Source organism: Mirounga angustirostris, unplaced genomic scaffold (genome assembly GCF_029215605.1).
Source record: "Mirounga angustirostris isolate CCGP_5_RB_7025 unplaced genomic scaffold, mMirAng1.0.hap1 SCAF_4, whole genome shotgun sequence".
Classification (NCBI taxonomy): Eukaryota; Metazoa; Chordata; class Mammalia; order Carnivora; family Phocidae; genus Mirounga; species Mirounga angustirostris.
The window spans coordinates 151,776,668-151,798,856 of record NW_026991712.1 but is presented as its reverse complement, the minus strand read 5'-3'; the positions used below and the strand labels follow the sequence as shown (position 1 = coordinate 151,798,856).

At 38.8% G+C, this 22,189-nt stretch overlaps 1 protein-coding gene across 1 annotated transcript in view; it reads right to left on the bottom strand.

The window, feature by feature from the left end:
* AGBL4 (AGBL carboxypeptidase 4) overlaps positions 1-22,189 on the bottom strand; it is a 1,423,919-nt gene that overhangs the window by 495,298 nt on the left and 906,432 nt on the right. The gene's annotated exons all lie outside the window — the stretch shown is intronic.

Below are 22,189 nucleotides of genomic sequence, written 5' to 3'. Positions count from 1 at the left end.
TTTCTGCTCTGATCTTTATTATTTCTCTTCTCCTGCTGGGTTTAGGCTTTATTTGCTGTTCTTTCTCCAGCTCCTTTAGGTGTAAGGGTTAGGTTGTGTATTTGAGACCTTTCTTGTTTCTTGAGAAAGGCTTGTATTGCTATATACTTTCCTCTTAGGACTGCCTTGGCTGCATCCCAAAGATTTTGAACAGTTGCTTTCATTTTCATTGGTTTCCATGAATCTTTTTAATTCTTCTTTAATTTTCTGGTTGACCTATTCATTCTTCAGTAGTATGCTCTCTAGCCTCCATGTATTTGAGTTCTTTCCAACTTTCCTCTTGTGATTGAGTTCTAGTTTCAAAGCATTGTGGTCTGAAAATAGGCAGGGAATGATCCCAATCTTTTGGTACCGGTTGAGACCTGATTTGTGACCTAGGATGTGATCTATTCTGGAGAATGTTCCATGGGCACTAGAGAAGAATGTGTGTTCTGTTGCTTTGGGATGGAATGTTCTGAATATATCTGTGAACTCCATTTGGTCCAGTGTGTCATTTAAAGTCTTTATTTCCTTGTTGATCTTTTGCTTAGATGATCTGTCCACTTCAGTGAGGGGGGTGTTAAAGTCCCCCACTACTATTGTATTGTTGCCGATGTGTTTCTTTGCTTTGTTATTAATTGCCTTATATAATTGGCTGCTCCCATGTTAGGGGCATAGATATTTACAATTGTTAGATCTTCTTGTTGGATAGACCCTTTAAGTAGGATATAGTGTCCTTCCTCATCTCTTATTACAGTCTTTGGTTTAAAATCTAATTTGTCTGATATAAGGATTGCCACTCCAGCTTTCTTTTGGTGTCCATTAGCATGGTAAATGGTTTTCCACCCCTCACTTTCAATCTGGGGGTGTCTTTGGGTCTAAAATGAGTCTCTTGTAGACAGCATATCGACGGGACTTGTTTTTTAATCCAGTCTGATAGCCTGTGTCTTTTGATTGGGGCATTTAGCCCATTTACATTCAGGGTAAGTATTGAAAGATAGGAATTTAGTGCCACTGTATTGCCTGTAAGGTGACTGTTACTGTATATTGTCTGTGTTCCTTTCTGGTCTATGTTGCTTTTAGGTTCTCTCTTTGCTTAGAGGACCCCTTTCAAGATTTCTTGTAGGGCTGATTTTGTGTTTGCAAATTCCTTTAGTTTTTGTTTGTCCTGGAAGCTTTTTATCTCTCCTTCAATTTTCAATGACAGCCTAGCTGGATATAGTATTCTTGGCTGCATATTTTTCTCATGTAGTGCTCTGAATATATCCTGCCAGTCCTTTCTGGCCTGCCAGGTCTCTGTGGATAGGTCTGTTGCCAATCTAATGTTTCTACCATTGTAGGTTACATATCTCTTCTCCCAAGCTGCTTTCAGGATTTTCTCTTTGTCTCTGAGACTCGCAAGTTTTACTATTAGATGTTGGGGTGTTGACCTATTTTTATGGATTTTGAGAGGGGTTCTCTGTGCCACCTGGATTTTGATGCCTGTTTCCTTCCCCAAATTAGGGAAGTTCTCTGCTATAATTTGCTCCAATATACCTTCTGCCCCTCTCTCTCTTTCTTCTTCTTCTGAGATCCCAATTATTCTAATGTTGTTTTGTCTTATGGTATTGCTTATCTCTCCAATTCTGCCCTCGTGATCCAGTAGTTGTTTATCTCTCTTTTTCTCAGGTTCTTTATTTTCCATTATTTGGTCTTCTATATCACTAATTCTCTCTTCTGCCTCATTTATCCTAGCAGTCAGTGCCCCCATTTTTGATTGCACCTCATTAATAGCCTTTTTGATTTCGACTTGGCTAGATTTTAGTTCTTTTATTTCTCCAGAAAGGGTTTCTCTAATAACTTCCATGCTTTTCTCAAGCCCAGCTAGTATCTTTAAAGTCATGATTCTGAACTCTAGATCCAACATCATGCTAATGTCCATATTGAGTAGGTCCCTAGCAGTCGGTACTACCTCTTATTCTTTTTGTTGAGGTGATTTTTTCCATCTTGTCATTTTGTCCAGAGGAGAATAGATTAATGAGAGAGCAAAATGCTAACAGGGTAACAACATCCCCAGAAAATATACTCTAAACAAATCAGAAAAGACCTGAAGCCAGGGGAAAAGAAAGGGAAAGAAAGAAAAAAGGAAAAGAAAAAGAAAAGAAAAAGAAAAAACAAACAAAAACAAAACAAAACAAAACAAAAACAGAATATGATCAAATATGATCAGGCTGGTGCATAGATCAGTGCCACACACTAGATTTTGGGTGTATTTTGGTCTTTTAGAAGAAAGTGCCTCCCAAAATTTTAAAGAAAGAAAAACTTATATATGTACAAAAATAAGGGTTGATATGATGAAGGGATGGAATATGACTGTAAAGATGGAAATTATAAAAAATTTTATAAAAGGAATTGATAAGAAGTTGTTTGAAAAAAGAAGGAAGAGGATTTAAAAAAAAGAAAAAAGAAAAAAGGGAGAGAATGTGATCAGGCAGGAGAGTAGAAAAAAACCATACGCTAGAGATTTAGGGTATATTTTGATCTGTTAGAAAAAACTATCTTAAAATTTTAAAGAGAGAACAACTTATATATATATATATGCCAAAAATAAGGGTAACTTCTATGAAGGGATAGAATATGACTCTAAAACTGAAAAATAAGTGTTTTTTAAAAAAGGGATTGATAAGATGTTGGTTGAAAAAGGGAAAAAGAAAAATTAAAAAAAAAGACAAAAAAAATGAACTTTGAAAGACTAAAGAATCATGGTAAAAAAGCCATGAATTCTATGTGCATTAATCCCCTAGCGCTGGAGTTCTGCCGTTCTCATTGATTGGTAAACTTGGTCTTGGCTGGCTGTTCTCGCTGATCTTCTGGGGGAGGGGCCTGTTGCCATGGTTCCCAAATGTTTTTGCCAGAGGTGGAATTGCCCCGCCCTCACCAGTCCGGGCTAAGCAATCTGCTCGGCTTTGCTCTCTGGAGCTTTTGTTCCCTGCAAGCTTTCCGTACAGCCTTGGAGGCCTAGAGTGAAAATGGCGGCCTCCCAATCTCTGCCCTGGAGGAGCTGAGAACTCGGGGCCTGGCTCTTCCATGAGCCCCCAGAGAAAAGCAATCAGTCACTTCCGTCTCCCCAGTCTCCGGCCGCACTCTGTGCTCACCCGGCCTGTGACCGAGCATTTCTATCTCTGGCACCTGACTCAGTGTAGAGCCTCCAAACCCAGCAGATCCCTGCAGTGCGCTTTCACGCTGCTCCTCCCAGTGGAGGAAGGGGAGTCTCCCCGGATCTGCCGCTTGTTGGGTCCCTGCTGGAGGAGCAGTGGCCCGACTGTGCCGCGGATCATGGTTTATGGCAACCCCAAGCTGAGAGACGGCTCCTCAGCTTCGTCTCTGCAGCGGCTTCCCCGCTCTGATACCTGGGAGCTCTGCCACACTCAGGCACCCCTGGTCTTTCTGTGACCCCAAGGGTCCTGAGACCACACTGTCCCACGAGGGTTCCACCCCCCACTTAGCCACTGGAGCGATGTCCCTCAGCAGAGCAGACTTCTAAAAGTTCTGATTTTGTGCTCCATGGCTCTATCACTTGCCAGAAGCAGCCGCTGGAGGCCCCTCCCCCACCGTCTATCCTCCCAAATATCACTTTGGATTCACTTCTCCACACCTCCTACCTTCCAGAAAGTGGTCGCTTTTCTGTTCAGCGAGTTCTTGCTATTCTTTCTTTGATCTCCTATTGTGTTCATAGGTGTTCAGAATGGTTTGATCCCTATCCAGCTGAATTCCTGAGAGCAGACGAAATCCCGGTCTCCGACTCCTCTGCCATCTTGCTCCTCCCCCCCCATTTCCTCTTTAATCTAGCAGAAAAATACGGATACGGATAGATGAGTTCCAATCCCACATTCTTTTTTTTTTATTACGTTATGTTAATCACCATACATTACATCATTAGCTTTTGATGTAGTGTTCCATGATTCATTGTTTGCGTATTAACACCCAGTGCTGCATGCAGTACGTGCCCTCTTTAATACCCATCACGAGGCTAACCATCCCTCCACCGCCCTCCCCTCTAGAACCTCAGTTTGTTTCTCAGAGTCCATAGATTCTTATGGTTCCTCTACCCCTCCGATTTCCCCACCAATCCCACATTCTTTCTAGACACTAGACACATTTTTTCTTCATATTAGCAGAAAGGAAAATAACAATTTTTTCAGATTGTAAATTCTAAAGGAGGTATGCAAAACAAAGTCACTCAAATACTCCCAAAGGGGGTAACATATATTAATCACCTTCCATATATTAATAAGGTGTTACCTATTTGATGTACACTATTATCTGACTGATAAACACATTCTCCCCACCATACCAAGGCTGTGCTTACTGAAATTCAGCCAACAATTGCAATTGCAGAAACAGTCTTCATTTTCCTTCTTCATTGACCCAGGGATGGGAAGCAACAGTTTTCCAGGTATATATGAAATTAAGGTAAGACTTCATCCCTCTTCCTTTCATAAGGGCAGCTGAATCTCTGGTTTGTCATCCATGCTAACATGTGGCCTTTAGTTTACATTTAGCTGGAATAACCTAGACCAGCACCTGGCTTGAGCCAGTTGACCCCCTCCTTTTCTTCTCCAGTGTCTGGCACAGCCAGGCAGTTGGCATGGATGCCCACATTATAAATCCACCTTCCTTAGGCAAACAGGACCCACTCCTAATTCTAATCCTATCTTCCCCCAAATAATTATAATGATGCTCCTGTCACTAGCATATCTATTCTTTTCTTTCCCCACACTTTGTCACAGCTAATCTCTTGGTGAGTCACAGGGAGGGGGAGAAGAAGAGAGTGAGGAGTGCTCAGATACAGGCAACACATTTTTATACACGGTGTCTAATCAGATTACCATCTTATCAGAGGCTGATGGGCACTAGTGATGGGAGGAGAGAGACAGAGTTATATATTGCCAGATGAATTTTTGATAACAAAAAGACACTGCTCAATTCTTGAATTAACCTTTTTGTCCTACACACTCTATTGTTTATTTTTCATAGTTTATTTTATATATAGGGTTTTTATTTTTTTTATTTTTTTGTCTGTGCCTTCTGGAGAAGGACACCTACACACTGTGGGACAGCAGCTGCTTCTATTAATTCCAAGCCATTAAAAAAAGTTAAAATTAAACCCAATTACTTTGGCTTGTTTAGAACTGGGGAAAACTGAGGCTGATTATTCTCCCTGGTCATGGACAGCAACAGTATTCCTACCTACATGTGGCTGTTGGCAGGAATGCTAATGCAATCAGAAACTCCAGGGACAGCCTCTCCATGCAAGGAGAGGCTCTAAGTCATGTACTCTATCTTCTCCATTCCAAATTCCTGAGAGGAAGCAAGAAGAAGACACTGGACAAGATACTAGGATTGCTCTAGTTCTTGGGAAGGACCCTTCCTCTCTTTGTGCCTCAGTGTAAAATGTGGATACTAAAATGTGTTGGGTATCCCTCTTACAGTTGTGACTCTTAGATGTAAAGGACTCTGCATTCAAATCTATCATTTGCTGGGATATAGGATGGTGTATGAGGCAGTAGCAGAATGCTGGGTGCTTTGGGATGGTGCGTAGGCTACAGCTGCAATGGTTCATGCTGGAACTGAAGTTTTGTATCAAAGTTACTTTGTTGCTGCATCATGGGCAGAAATACAATAAGGGTTCCTGGTGTGAGGTCACCAGATTAGCATCTCCTTATAATCCCCTTGCATGGGGCCTAGTGTATAGAAGGCACTCAATAAGTATTTTGAATGAATGAATAAATAAGTCAGCCAGAGCTGAGTTTTGATTAAACAGACAGTACTGGGTTCACTTCCAGCTGTGGATACCTTTTAGAAATGTAGTTATCGTGCAACAAAGAATGCAGGCTTGGGCTCTATTCTACTTCCATTACTTATCAGTCAGGTAGCCTTGCCTCTGGGTTTCCACATCTATAAAATGAAAATAACATCTAGCTCATGGCTTTGTTTTGAGGATTAGAGATGAGATTTGTACTTGATATGTAATAGGTACTCAGGAATGGTAACTCATTATCACTATGCTCTGTGCGATGGATAGTTGGCATCACACTATCTCTTGGTTCAGAATAATGAATTCCAAGTTCACACTAAGTGTGCTTAAGGTATGAAATGGGCAGTAAAGTCAGGGTAGGGGACAAAGGAATAAGTGACAAGGGACAGAGAACCATTTAAACATATAATTAAGAAAACCAGGGACAACCCTGTTTTCTCTTCTTGACCCTTTCCAAACCCAATATAACCAACATCTCTCTTTTAAAGAGGTATGCTGTCTGATAAAACTGCATGTGTCTATATGGATACAGAAGGCAGTTAACTCTTCCATTCACACATGGTGGTGGGAGAAGTATTCAAATGTGGTGCTCCTGCTGGCAGCTTGCTGTACCAGCCAACCATGCCCAGGCAGCAACCTGCCAGATGCATAAAGCCTTCAGGTCACTTGTTGGGCAGACTGATAGGACATGTGGAAAATTATAGGTTAGGGGAAGGTGAAATATGTTTGGGAAATAGAGGCTGAGCAGTCCTTCTTATAGAGAATAGTCTAATATCTTTTGGTATCATGTGGTATAAATCTAAAATTATTTACTTAATTTTTGGGTTACTCTTAAAAAAAACTTCACAATAAATCCTTTCACCAGCAACGAGCTCAAAAATACAAAAGTGCGTGTTTTAAAAAAGTTAAGTACTAACTTTTCATTTCTCATGAAATTTAGTAATGAACATGTAACTTGTATAAGATGTTTGTTGGTATTTATGATCCACTGTAGGGGGTATACTGATAACATGACCACATAAAAACCAGAGAACATAAATCTGCTGAAGGAACGTCAGCATCTACTTGATTTAAGAGTTATTTTAAGAAAACTTACGCCCAAAGACTATAATTTACACACATAAAAGCAGGAGCACAGAAGAAAAATGATTGAAATTATTTTAGAAGAACAGTCCATGTACTATAAATGAAAACCCACACTTCGGAGTGATGTGTAGTATCACTTTTATTTAGAGTACATGACTGTTCTTCTAAAATAATTTCAATCATTTTTAATTCCAAGTTTTCTTGTATATAAAGTGGTAGCCATTAATGTCTTTTCACTGTTAGCAGAACTAAAACCAGCAGTTTTAAATCAGTGTCATCAGATAATTCAAACTGAAAACAATTTAACTTAACTCCAATGTAATTTAATTATTTTCAGCCAATTCATGGAATCAAAGTAAGGTTTTTCTAAATTTATTCTGTAGAAGGTAAAATATTGTCTTGGTGGTAATGTTATTGTTAATTCAGTAAAATAAAAAGTTCAACATTAAAGATGAATTACTTATTTTTTGGTATAATAATGTGAATACAAATTTTGGTAAAAGCAATACACTTGTTAAATCAACAAACCTCTGGAGCAGAAATTTATTTTGAATTGGTTTGTGGTATCCATATAAATCATAATTGCATCCAAATAAGCTTCTATTTTCTACCTTTAAAATAGGAATTATAGTTATCAAAATTTTCACAAAGTAAGTGAACAATACAATTTTTATGAAGCTAATTGTAAACCACACAAACACAAAATTTTTGTTTTTTTTCAGGGAGGCAGACCATGCTTCTTTTTTTTACTGTCTGCCAACAATAGGATTTTGGAGATTTTGAGCCTTTAATAAGCTGCTTTGTTAATCAACATTGATTTTGCTTTTTTGTTTTTGTTGTTAATGAGACCCTTAAATTTTGTTAATAAGGCCTCTAAATAGGAACAAAATTTTGGTTGCATTTTGTTCAAAATCAACTGGAAATTTTTAATCAAATATTCAACAAATAAAGCACCAAAGTATTTCAACTTTTAAAGTTTTTATCAAAAAAAAAAAAGCTTTTATCAAATTGCAATTATTGAAAACAAAGCTTGCAAACAAGACATGACATTTATCTCTACAAAAGCATGGGAGGAACTGCATAAATTAAATGATGGAAGCACAATTGGAGTACAAGATTGAATTTTGAAATTCAGTGATTATACCTTGGGAAAACTTACTTTAGGAGGAGAATTTTGTGATGAAGCTCCTAGTTTTAATTGGATATTTATACAACATATTGTGCCAGAGTAGGATGAAATTGAGAAGGCCTACAATTATGCAGCATCTGCATTTGGTAAAAATTTAAGAGTCAAGAAGCATCTTATTTGACAAAAGTTGTTTTATAAAAAAATTAATCCAAGAAAATGTCTCTGAAGGGAGTAAACAAGAGAGTAACTATGAAAATATTTGGACTGAAATGTTTACATATTTTAATACTAAAAAGTTTACAACTGAGAATGTCCTCTATTTAGGAGAATTTGCTCTAAGTTTACCAGGTACCTCAGTACTTATAGAAATAATGCTTTTTATTTAAGGATATTATGATCTACAAAGAATAATTAGTTGAATGTGTCAACAATTTCAAACTTACTAACCATAAAATACAATTCTGAAGAATACTCAAGGCAATGTCATTAAAAAAAAAAAGCCTTATTAAAAAAGATATTCTTCATAAAAATAACAATGACATAGTATTAGATACACATGTAGCTAAGAAACTGATTGAAGCATGTGAATATGCTCTGAAAGTTACTGAATTGATTTAAAGAAAATAAATAGAAGTTTTTCAAAAATTCTGCTTTAATGTATATGGATATAAATTTTTTTATTTTACTTTATCTTTTTTAAGAAGATTTTATTTCCTTATTTATTTGACAGAGAGAGAGAGAGAGAGAGCACAAGCAGGGGGAGTGGCAGGCAGAGGGAGAGGGAGAAGCAGGCTCCCCAAGGAGCAGAGAGCCCAATGTGAGGCTCGATCCCAGGACCCTAGGATCATGACCCGAGCTAAAGGCAGTTGGTTAACCAACTGAGTGACCCAGGTGCCCCTACTTTACCTTTTACTTAAAACAAATTTTGATTTTAAAAAACAATGATTTTGTAAGTCCAGTGTAATAAAACAATTGGTGGTCAATACATGAATATTTCAAAAAATGTACAAAACTTTATTTTTAGTTTCCCTGTTCACTTTCAGTTGGGATGATAAATTTATGTGGTCCTATCCATCTGCCAATCTGATTGCTATTCTTGAACATCTTAAAGTTACCTAAAATTCAACCTGATTAAAATGGATCTTCTGACATCCTCCACACCTGGCCTTCTGAAAGTACACCCAATTCAGTAAATAGCCCCACCATCTCCATCCATTCAACTGGACAAGACAGAAACTTCAGAGGCCACCTTGATGCCTTCTTCTTTTTCACTTTTTCCTTCCTTTTTTCATTCAATAAATTTTGCTTAAGAGCTTCCCATGTTGCACTCTTCTATACGGTAAGGAAACAGAAGTAAAACAAGCAATTCCATACTTTCATGGAACTTAAATTCTAGTGAGAGAGATAAACAAGTTAATACATAATATAGTGTAAGGTAATGATAGGTGCAATGAATACAAATAAAGCAAGGTAAGGTCATAGAGGGTGGTGGAGGGAGCTATTTTAGTTAGGGTGGTCAGAGAGGTAACCATTTAGTAGAAACTGAATGATATGAGGAAATAATCCATATCTGTATCTATATCTATCTATCTATCATCTATCTATATCTCTATCTATCTATCTATCTATCATCTCTCGATTTATCTATCTGAGAAAACAGAGGTCCAGAGGTAAAAGCAAGCACAAAGGTCCAAGGGCAGGAATAAGCTTGGTATGTCTCTAGAGCAGCAGGAAGGTCAGTGGGATTGAACAGGAACAAGTGAGAAGGTGATTAGTACAAAATGAATTAGAGGGGAAGGGTCCAGATTACAGGGCTCTGCAGGCCTTGGTAAGAGTTTTGTATGAGAAGCCACTGTGGGGTAGAGATACTGAGAGTGATGAAATGATTTGATTTACATTTTTAAAGGGTCTCCTGAGTAGAGAAGTAGTCTGTGGTGAGCAGGAGGGGGGTGAAAGCCAGGAGACCAGTTGGGTAGCTACTACAGTGGTCCAGGAAGAAATAATGATGGGTTAGGTTAGGGTAGAAGCTGTGGAGATGGTTGGGAGTTGCAGGATTTTGAATCTATTTTGAAGGTAAAGACTTCAGGATTTGAGGATAAACTGAATATGAGATGTGAAAGTAAGAGAAAAGTCAATAATGATATTAAGATTTTGGCCTGTTAAAGTCCCCCACTATTATTGTTTTATTCTCAATGTGTTTCTTCACTTTTGTTATTAATTGGCTTATATAATTGGCTGTTCCCATATTAGGGGCACAGATATTTACAATTGTTAGATCTTCTTGTTGGATAGACCCTTTAAGTATGATATATTGTCCTTCCTCATCTCTTATTTTAGTCTTTGAAGGGGAGGAAATTGGAGGGGGAGATGAACTATGAGAGACTATGGACTCTGAGAAACAAATTGAGGGTTCTAGAGGGGAAGGGAGTGGGGGGATGGGTTAGCCTGGTGATGGGTATTAAAGAGGGCATGTACTGAATGGAGCACTGGGTGTTATACCCAAACAATGAATCATGGAACACTACATCAAAAGCTAATGATGTAATGTATGGTGATTAACATAACATAATTAAAAAAAGATTTTGGCCTGATATCATTTACTGAAATTGTTACATCCCTCATCTCATTAAGGTCCTTAAATTCTATCTTTAGAAGATATCTCCAAACTCTCTACTTGTCTCTATTTCCATGTTTTTGCCAGTTTGCTGAAAAAGTCCCCTACACTGCCCAGCTTTCTTTTTCTCACTCTTCTCCTCTCCAATCCCCTCTCCACATAGTTTTTTCACAGTTTAATTGGCTCATACCATTTCCTGGATTAAAATTCATACAGAATTTCCAATTACACTAGAATGGAAATCCAAACTCTTTAACATGACTTTTTTACTTCCTCAGATGAACCAAGTTCGTAGTCTATCTCAGGACCTTTAAGTATTTTTCCCTCTGTCTGTCCTGTTCTCCACACTAACTCCCTCCCTTGCCTAGCTGACATCTATCCTTCATTTTTGTTTTAGCTCAGATATTATCTTCCCTATCACTCCTTAAATTAGGCTCTCCTGTTAGTCTCCCTTGGAGCAACTAGATCCTTTTCCTCAAAGCACTACTTCAATTTGCAATTATATATGTGTTTGCACTTGTTTACTTACACTTTACATTCCCAATTAGGTTGTAGTTTCTATGTGAGTAGGGACAACATCTGTTTTTTGCTCACCAGTGAATAACCTAGCATCTGACAGAGTACCTGACACATGGTAGACTCGTGGTAGATATTCATTAATTGAATGGAGTAAATATGTCTGGGTGAGGGGATAATGACAGAGAGGGAAGGTAAGAAGGCTGATTGTTAGTGGTCTGAGTGGACAAGGAGTTCTAAACCCACAGTTAGCTAGTGGGTTCTCAGCAGAGCTAGGTAGGGGTGGGTATTGTTGTGGAGGGGCTTCTAAGCTGCTCCACTGGTTAAGATTTTATAGGACTTCACATAGTGTTTCTCTCAGAGAAAAGATAAAGGCATTAATCATCTAGACACAGGCTTCCTCTCTTTCCTCTCCCGCATAATGCAGTACCCTGATTTGTTTCTGGATTCCTCATGTTTCTCCTTCCACAACCATCAGATCAGAGCTTTTAAGCCAGAAGATTCATTGTTACCCAGCTCTACCACGTGAGGAGTGACTGTGAGGCCTTCCAAACTGTAAAAGTAGAACTCAGCCTGGTTTACTCAATAGGGGTCTCTCATCAAAATGGCCTCCCAGTAGAGAGTGGTCACAGGCTGTCCCCCTGTTCTCACTCAGTGGGGCACTGCAGGCTAGCCATGACCAAGGTGGGGGTTAGGGGGCTTTGCAATAGACAAAGAAATATAGAGAAGCAGGACCATCTGGTGTATTTCTGATTCATTATCCAACCCCTAGCACAGGGAGTACCTGTTTACCTAAGTAAAATGAACTAAGACCCTAAAAGAAATCCTGAGGAATAGATCATGAGAGTAGACTCAAGTGGCCTGGAGTCCAAGGAAGCCAGGGAATGGCCTAAATTCCAGGCTGCCAAATCCAAAGAGCTTAGTCAAAAAGTGAAGTGAAAAATTATCAACACCCAAAAAACAACTAATCCAGTCAATAAATGGGCAGAAGACATGAACAGACACTTCTCCAAAGAAGACATACAAATGGCTAACAGACACACGAAAAAAATGCTCCACATCACTAGCTATCAGGGAAATACAAATCAAAACTACAACTGGGGAGGGTATGTGCTATGGTGAGCACTGTGAATTGTGTAAGACTGATGAATCACAGACCTGTACCTCTGAAACAAATAATACATTATATGTTTAAAAAAAAAAAAGAAGATAGTAGGAAGGGAAAAATGAAGAAGGGGAAATCAGAGGGGGAGATGAACCATGAGAGACTATGGATTCTGAGAAACAAACTGAGGGTTTTAGAGGGGACGGGGGTGGGATATGGGTTAGCCTGGTGATGGGTATTAAGGAGGGCAGGTATTAACATTGGCCATAGCAATTTCTTTCAAGATACATCTCCAAAGGCTAGTGAAACAAAAGCAAAAATGAACTTTTGGGACTTCATCAAGATTAAAAGCTTCTGCACAGCAAAGGAAACAGTCAACAAAACAAAGAGGCAACCCACAGAATGGGAGAAGATATTTGCAAATGACACTACAGATAAAGGGCTGGTATCCAAGATCTATAAAGAACTTCTCAAACTCAATACCCAAAAAATAAATAATCAAGGCAAAAAATGGGCAGAAGACATGAATAGACACTTTTCCAAAGAAGACACACAAATGGCTAACAGACACATGAAAAATGCTCATCATCATTGGCCATCAGGGTAATTCAAATTAAAACCACACTGAGATATCACCTTACACGTTAGATGCCGTTAGAACGGCAAAAATTGACAAGGCAAGAAACAACAAATGTTGGAGAGGTTGTGGAGAAAGGGGAACCCTCTTACACTGTTGGTGGGAATCCAAGTTAGTACAGCTACTTTGGAAAACAGTGTGAAGGTGTCTCAGAAAATTAAAAATAGAGCTACCCTAAGACCCAGCAATTGCACTCCTGGGTATTTACCCCAAAGACACAGATGTAGTGAAAGGAAGGGCCATATGCACCCCAATGTTCATAGCAGCAATGTCTGCAATAACCAAACGGAGGAAAGAGCCAAGATGCCCTTCAACAGATGAATGGATAAAGAAGGTGTGGTCCATATATAGAATGGAATATTACTCAGCCATCAGAAAGGATGAATACCCAACTTTTGCATCAACATGGATGGGACTGGAGGAGATTATGCTAAGTGAAATAAGCAGAGAAAGTCCATTATCATATGGTTTCACTTATTTGTGGAACATAAGGAATAGCATGGAGGACATTATGAGAAGGAAGGGAAAACTGAAGGGGGGGAAATTGGAGGGAGAGATGAACCATGAGAGACTATGGACTCTGAGAAACAAACTGAGGGTTTTAGAGAGGAGGTGGGTGGGGGGATTGGTTAACCTGGTGATGGATATTAAGGAGGGCACGTACTGCATGGAGCACTGGGTGTTATACGAAAACAATGAATCATGGATCACTATATCAAAAACTAATGATGTATGGTGACTAACATAATAAAATAAAATTTTAAAAAAGATATAAAATATTTCCATCAAACAAAAAAAAAGATATAAAATATTTCCATCAAACAACAACAAAAAAGGAGGGCACATATTGAATGGAGCACTGGGTGTTATACGCAAACAATGACTCATGGAACACTACATCAAAAACTAATGATGTGTGAAAAAAAATTAATGATGTGGCTAAAGTCAAAGAGGTTGCTGCTTGTGTTCTCCCTTAGGATTTTGATGGACTCCTGTCTCATATTTAGGTTTTTCAAAAAAAAAAAAAAAGAAAGAAAGAAAACTAATGATGTAATGTATGGTGACTAACATAACATAATAAAATAAAATTTAAAAAAATAAATAAAAATTAAAAAAAACAAAAAAAATTAAAAAAGAAATTTGACAGTAAAAAAAGCACACAATGAGATACCAAGTTAGAATAGCAAAAATTAACAAGACAGGAAACAACAAGTGTTGGCAAGGATGTGGCAAAAGGGGAACCCTCTTACACTGTTGGTGGGAATACAAGCTGGTACAGCCACTCTGGAAAACAGTATGGAATTTCCTCAAGATGTTAAAAATAGAGCTACCCTCTGACCCAGTAATTGCACTACTAGGTATTTACGCCAAAGATGCAGATGTAGTGAAAAGAAGGGCCACATGTACCGCAATGTTTGTAGCAGCAATATCCACAATAGACAAACTGTGGAAGGAGCTGAGATGCCCTTCAACAGACGAATGGATAAAGAAGATGTGGTCCATATATAGAATGGAATATTACTCAGCCATCAGAAAGGATGAATACCCAACTTTTACATCAACATGGACAGTACTGGAGGGGATTATGCTAAGTGAAATAAGTCAAGCAGAGAAAGACAATTATCATATGGTTTCACTCATATGTGGAACACAAGGAATAGCACAGAGGACCACAGGGGAATGGGGGGAAAACTGAATGGGAATAAATCAGAGAGGGATACAAGCCATGAGAGACTGGACTCTGGAAACCAAACTGAGGGATGGGGTAGCCAGGTGATGGGTATTAAGGAGGGCACATGTGGTGATGAGCATTGGGTGTTATACACAGCTAATGAACCATTGAACATTACATCATAAACTAATGATGTACTATATGTTGGCTAATAATTAAAAAGAAAAGAAAAGAAAAATCATCTGGTCCCAAAACTAGGTTCTGAGTGCAGGGGGATAGGTCATGAGAGATAATGATGTTGGAGCCAAGACTGAGTCAGCAGTGAAGGAAGTAGACTGCCAAGGAAAAACCGAGGAAGGGCAGAGGCATGGATAGCAAGTGACTTCCAGTTTTCCAGGGCAAAAAGTACAATCACAGTCTCAAGTGGATGAAGATAGGATCAGAATCAGTGAGAAGGAGGAGAGCAGGATTACTTCGCAGAGATGATGTACATACAAGGTTTCAAGCTGGGTGACACCAAAGTTATTCTTTCCTACTATGACAAAGGGAATGAGGAATAAGATCTACCCTACCAGGAATGAAAGGCTGGCATGGATACATGGGGAACAGAATGGAAATCTTGAGGAGATATCCCTTAGGATGTCAGTCTCCAATAGATGAGGGAGCTGGACCAGGCTACTGCTTCATGTGAAAAGTGGTAATGACTTGATGACCTGTAGATGCATAAGGTGTGGCAGGCTGAGAGGTATGGGATTTGAGCCGGGGAGGCAAAGCACTGACTGAAAAACAAAGACTGAGATATGACACAGCCTTGGGAAGGTCTGACACAGAGGAAGGCAGTCTTCTGTAAGCATGCCAGAAGAATTACTGAGGTCATGTGACAGCTGCCAAGACCCCAGAACGATGGATTCAGCAACATGTCAGGGTCATAACAAGTGCTAGGTCAGGAATGGAGACTGACACAGGAGTCAGAGGGAAAGGCAAAGATTCATCATCCTGGCTAGAAGGCCGAGTTAGGTCAGGACTTAGCCATGATTCCAAGAAAAAATCCTAGGAATTGATGGGGCGCCCAGGTGGCTCAGTTGGTTAAGTGACTGCCTTCGGCTCAGGTCATGATCCTGGAGTCTCAGGATCCAGTCCCGCATCAGGCTCTCTGCTCAACGGAGAGTCTGCTTCTCCCTCTGACCCTCCCTCTCATGCTCACTGTCTCTCATTCTCTCTCTAATAAATAAAATCTTAAAAAAAAAATCCTAGGAACTGAGGAACTTTCAACTTCTTGCCAATGCCTCTTATGACTATTTGCAGAATAGAAACAAACCCCCTTCATGGCTGGGACTAAGTCTACAGGTGGGCTAAATTGTCAAACCACAGGAGCCTACTAATAAGTGTCTATGTCTAGCCTACAATGTCTATAGTTACTTATCTTTGGTCTCACTTCTGGAAACTATTCTCTCCCCCACCACTAGTTATGCCCCTGTGATCCCTGTACTGCCCTATGATAACATGCATCATACTTTATTATAGTTTAACATCGTTCTTCCTTATCCCATTAGAGTGAGGCCATGTCTCTATTCATCATGAAGCCCTAACGGCTAACCCGTTTAGTACATGTAATTACTAAATAAAGAAATTTATTGAATGAATGAGCAAGTGAGTGAGTGAGTGAGTGAATGGGAGAGTGCATAAGTGAGGGAGTAGCAAAAGATGAGGTCGAAAAGGCAGATAGGGGGCGCCTGGGTGGCTCAGTCGTTAAGCGTCTGCCTTCGGCTCAGGTCATGATCCCAGGGTCCTGGGATCGAGTCCCACATTGGGCTCCCTGCTCTGCGGGAAGCCTGCTTCTCCCTGTCCCGCTCCCCCTGCTTATGTTCTGCTCTCGCTATATCTCTCTCTGTCAAAAAAATAAATAAAATCTAAAAAAATTAAAAAATAAATAAATAAATAAATAAATAAAAAAGAAAGAAAAGGCAGATAGGGACCAAATCATATGGTGCTTTGTAAGCCATGTTGTGGAGTAAAGACTGATCATAAAAGAAGTGAAGAGCCACTAATAGATTTTATTTATTTGGGTCCTTTCTCCTTTCTTTTTGATAAGTCTGGCTAGGGGTTTATCAATCTTATTCTTTCAAAGAACAAGCTCCTAGTTTCGTTGATCTGTTCTACTGTTCTTTTGGTTTCTATTTCATTGATTTCTGTTCTAATCTTTATTATTTCTCTTCTCCTGCTGGATTTAGGCTTTATTTGATGTTCTTTCTCCAGCTCCTTTAGGTGTAAGGCTAGGTTGTATATTTGAGACTTTTCTTGTTTATTGAGAAAGGTTTGTATTGCTATATACTTCCCTCTTAGGACTGCCTTTGCTGCATCCCAAAGGTTCTGAAGAGTTGTGTTTTCCTTTTCATTTATTTCCATGAACTTTTTAAAAAATTTTTTAATTTTTAATTTTTTTATTATGTTATGTTAGTCCCCATACAGTACCTCATTAGTTTTTGATGTAGTGTTCCATGATTCATTGTTTGTGTATAACACCCAGTGCTCCATGCAATACACGCCTTCCTTAATATCCATCACTGGGCTAACCCATCCCCCCACCTCCCTCCCCTCTAAAACCCTCAGTTGGTTTCCCGGAGTCCATAGTCTCTCATGGTTCATCTCCCCCTCTGAATTCCCGCTTTCATTTTTCCCTTCCTTCTCCTAATGTCCTCCATTCTATTCCTTATGTTCCATGAATTTTTAAATTCTTTAATTTCCTGGTTGACCCATTCATTCTTTAGTAAGATGCTCTTTAACCTCCATGTATTTGTGTTCTTTCCAAATTTTCTCTTGTGATTGAATTCAAGTTTTAAAGCATTGTAAAATATGCAGGGAATAATCCCAATCTTTTGGTACTGGTTGAGACCTGATTTGTGACCCAGTATGTGGGTCACATACTGGAGAATGTTCCATGTGCACTTGAGAAGAATGTGTATTCTGCTGTTTTAGGATAAAATGCTCTGAATATATCTGTGAAGTCCATCTGGCCCAGTGTGTCATTCAAAACCCTTGTTTTCTTGTCGATCTTCCGCTTAGATGATCTGTCCATTTCAGTGAGTGGGGTGTTAAAGTCCCTTACTATTACTGTATTATTATCAATGTGTTTCTTTAATTTTGTTATTAATTGGTTTATATAATTGGCTGCCAGGGATCATAAATATTTACAATTGTTAGATCTTCTTGTTGGATAGACCTTTTTATTTTAAATATGTTCTCAGTTACCCCCTATCCTCAAAGGCTATTGGCTCCAAAGTGGGCACTCGTTATGTTCCATTAGATCATGCCCTCACAAAGTAACTGGTTAAAATGTTGACTCACAGGAATCAGCTCTGATATTTTGATCTTCATCACATGAAAGACAGTGTCTAAGTCAATTTCTCAATATCCATCATCTGCCTGGGAACAGTACAGATTCCTTTCTATACCACTGATCTTCAGAGTTAAAAAAATTATGTGAAAGAGCTTTCATACTTCAGTACACTTATTAATCTTAGAAGCTCTGAATTCATGTATTCCATAACCTCCTACTTTTCAGGATTATTATGTTAATTAAAATTATAAAATGGACTCAATAAAGAGCTTCTGGTAATTGAAGTGAGTAAATGAACTTCCTAAGTCCTCTTCCTGGAATTTAAGAACCAGAAGCATAGGGGGTGAAGAACTTTTTATTTTCTTCCAATAAGAAATACATAATTGTTCTTTGAAAGACTTTCTTTGTAATCTATCTGGGAGGTCTATAAATTCTTTATGCTGATACAACTATACACTTTTATAAAAAGATAGAACTTTAAGGAATATCTAGTCCAGTGTCTTTGAAACATTTTTTTTAGTTTCTTCTAAAGTGCTTTTTTAAAAGAAAGCTAGCAGAGAAGCACAATACATAAAAACCAAGCATTCACATGGCAAGAAATAAGGCAAAGGGGAGGTTAGGTTTGATCTGATTTGATATTTTCATTTTACAACTGAAGCCCGGAGAGATAAATGACTGGGGCAAAGCCATACTGGAGGTTAGAGACAGAGCTGAGAACTACTCTTCCAGTTATATTTGTGTTGTTCACTCATCAAACAATTGTTTATCAGGCACAGTTCTTGATGCTGAGGATAAATTAGCATATAAAACAAAGTTCCCATTTTTATGGGAGAGAACAAATAGACAAATATTCGTGTGTGTGTGTGTGTGTGTGTGTGTGTGTGAATGACCAGTGCTATGAAAAGGTAGCATAAGGGAATAGAAAGTAAAGTAGGGCAGTGATAAGTTTGTTATATTGTGTTGTCAAGGAAGGCCTTTCTGGTGAGGTAACACCTAAATAAAGTGAAGGAGTCAGTCCAGTTAATTTCTGGGGGAAAAGCATTGTAGGCAGAAAGAACAGCAAGTACCAGTAATATCTCCCTGCTGGTCATGCTCCTCCAGGAAAGAATACCTATCAGGTGCCAGGAATTGCATTAGCTCTTTCACACACATGAAGGCTTGGAGAATCCGTGAGAACATAGACTTTAGAGGTAAACGGATCTGGTTTTAATTCCAGGTTTTGCCAGGCAATTGACTTACCTCTTTTTCCTTAAATTTTCTGATTTTCAAAATGGGAATGATATTATTTTTCTTGAAAATTTGTTCAAAGGATCTAATAAGAACATAAATGTAAAGCTCCTGACCTACACTGGTGGTCCACAGTTGGGAGCTATCAGAATTATTTACTCAACTTTCTTTGAATGAGGCATTCTTGTCAAAGTTGGCATTAGTAAATTTTGGGTACTTAGCATCTATTTCCTTGTCTTAACAACAAATTATTTCTTATACTTAAATGACTGTTTCATCATTGTGTATAGTTTGAGTCACAAGGAAAGGCCTTGCTGTCCCTAATCAAAGCACATAACTCTATCTATGCTAATCAGATATGGCCTCCATAAAATCTGTATTTTGAATAGAGAAAAAATAATAAAAGGCTTGGTGTTCCTTCATGTCCTGAACAGACTTTCCCACCTGAAAGCCACTTTTGTGGCTTCCTCTCCCTTGTGCTAAAGTTCTTCCCTTCTTGCTCACCCTAAGTCCATGTCTCTTTCCAACTCCCATTGATTCTGTAAGTCCCCAATATCTTGCAAATGCATTTCATTTTGTCTGAGTTAGAATAGATTTCTATTCTTAGTAACTAAAGAAACTGTATCTTATACATTTATACATAACCAATTTAACTTGAGACAATGAAAACAGCACCAACATAAGCCACATTTGCCTTCTAGATAATTAGAATTATGTTGTTGAACAATAATGTTGATAAAGAAATTTGAATTACATATATGGTCTTTGCCAACTCATTTGCCCCTCTGAAAAGCAATTTCTCCAACTAAAAAACAAGAAGATTAAATTAAAAACCAAACAAAACAAGATGAAACTAACTGATCCTTTAAGGATCTTTACAGAATTGACATTCTAGGATTACAAAGACTATGAGGTTATGATTCCAAGAATTTCATTATAATGTTATTAGTTTTATAAGATGTCTTCAAACCTTTAAACAAAGACCAGTAAAAAAAAAAATTCAGATCATATGATAGCCTCAAATCACACTATATAAACAGCTGCCTATCTCAACTCTACATAGGGGTAGCTCAGACATTCAACTGCTTCTTGGGTTGAATAAGAAATAAGAATGTGGTAGGGGAGATATGGTGTGTCCACTGAAAGATGTCATTTAAGATCACACAGCTAGTCAGTGGCAGTTAGTCAGGCTTCAACTCCAGCAGTGTGGACTTTCATAGGAGAGATAGGTAGGGTGTCCAGGGACGGATTCTTCAAGAGGGTGGCTTCAGGCTGAATCTTGACAGTGGGATAAAATGGGGTATCATTCAAAAGGGAGGAAAGATTTCTTAGACAGAGGAAGTATATATGAAAAGGACCAGAGATGAGAAAGCACAAGATGTGTCCAGAGGAACTGGGCCATGTAGCTGAAACATAGGTTTTATGTAGGAATCATTGGTGAGGAGTCTGAAGAGAAGCCTGAACCCAACTGTAGGGAATGGGATGGAGTCTGAATGTCAGACTGAAGAATATCATCAATTAAATGTATCATACATATACTTTATTTTCTCCAAGTAATCTTTCCTGTTTTGCATCTGCATCTTCTGCCTTGCTTATGATGGCACCAAAGGAGGGACAAGATCCATATAATGTGATCAGAGTTCACAGACTTTGGAGAAGTGTTAGCTAAAATAGAACAAATGGGTAGATTACTTTTCCAGGCAGGGCGACCGAACAGCAGCCAGCTTCCTATCAGAAGCTTTCACAACCAGCCTAATCCTTAATGAGAGATTCTAGGGGTGTCTTGAACTAGGTCTGGAATTTGGGGAGGGCATGAGAAAGTGGTGGTAAGTGTGGAAAGAGGAAGGCTGTGAAAGTAGAGTGGTTAGAAAGGCCAGGCCTTTCTCCCTGAGCTGGTCTTCCATCCTGAAGCATAACACTGAGAAAGTGTTCTGCAAGCTGACAAGTTATTGCAGAGAGCGAAAAAAAAGAAGAGAAAAAATAAATTCTGTGAACTGAAGACAAAGGTGATGAGATCAAGAGGCAAATGCAAGGAGAAAGGTCTTAAAGGAAGATTTATTAAGAGCATGGCTTGCATCAGTCCCAGAGGCAGGAATGATTTGGAAAATAAATTCAGCAATGTTTCCTGCCCTTTTGGGCTGAGACCTTACAGAATGTGATATTTCTCAAAAATGAGTCCCAGTCCTCCCCAGGGCTACCAGCTTGCCCAAAATGGATTCCCAGCATTGTGAATACATATTTATAGGAATGAGGGTGAAAGGAATGGAAACTTTGCTCTTTCTGGCTTAGTTTTGGTCAGAAATTGCATCTCTATTTACTTGAAAATCAGTCAAAATGTAGCTGTACCAGTGTTTATGTCACTGGAAGCAGCAAAGCCTCAGTGGATCAGAAGTGCTTCCGAATGCTGGACAGTCCACAGATGCAGACTGCCGAAAAGAGAACTGCAGCCCTGCCTATGAGGTTAGTATGCCCTACCTGGCTATCTTGAATTTCAAAATTTAGTTAATTCTCAATTTCCTGACTCAGTCAAAGCAGATCTGTATAGATAATGCAAAACTAAGCATATATTCAGTACCTTCGCCATGTAAGCATTTTTCTAAGTACAGAGATTTAAAGATAAATAAGACAGAATCCTGTGTGATGTGTTGGATGGATGGTTAAGAACTCACCAAGAGATAAAGGGATAATAAAGGAATTTCTTTTTTTTAAAGATTTTTTATTTATTTATTTGAGACAGAGAGAATGAGAAAGAGAGCATGAGAGGGAAGAGGGTCAGAGGGAGAAGCAGACTCCCCGCCGAGCAGGGAGCCCGATGAGGGACTCGATCCCGGGACTCCAGGATCATGACCTGAGCCGAAGGCAGTCGCTTAACCAACTGAGCCACCCAGGCACCCAATAAAGGAATTTCTAAGCAAAGAGAAAAGCATGGGAAGATGGAGCTGGATTTTGCATACCACTTAAGGGAAAAGATATTTAAGTAATATCAGATTTTATTTATTTATTTATTTATTTATTTATTTATTTATTTGACGGAGAGAGAGAGAGCGAGAG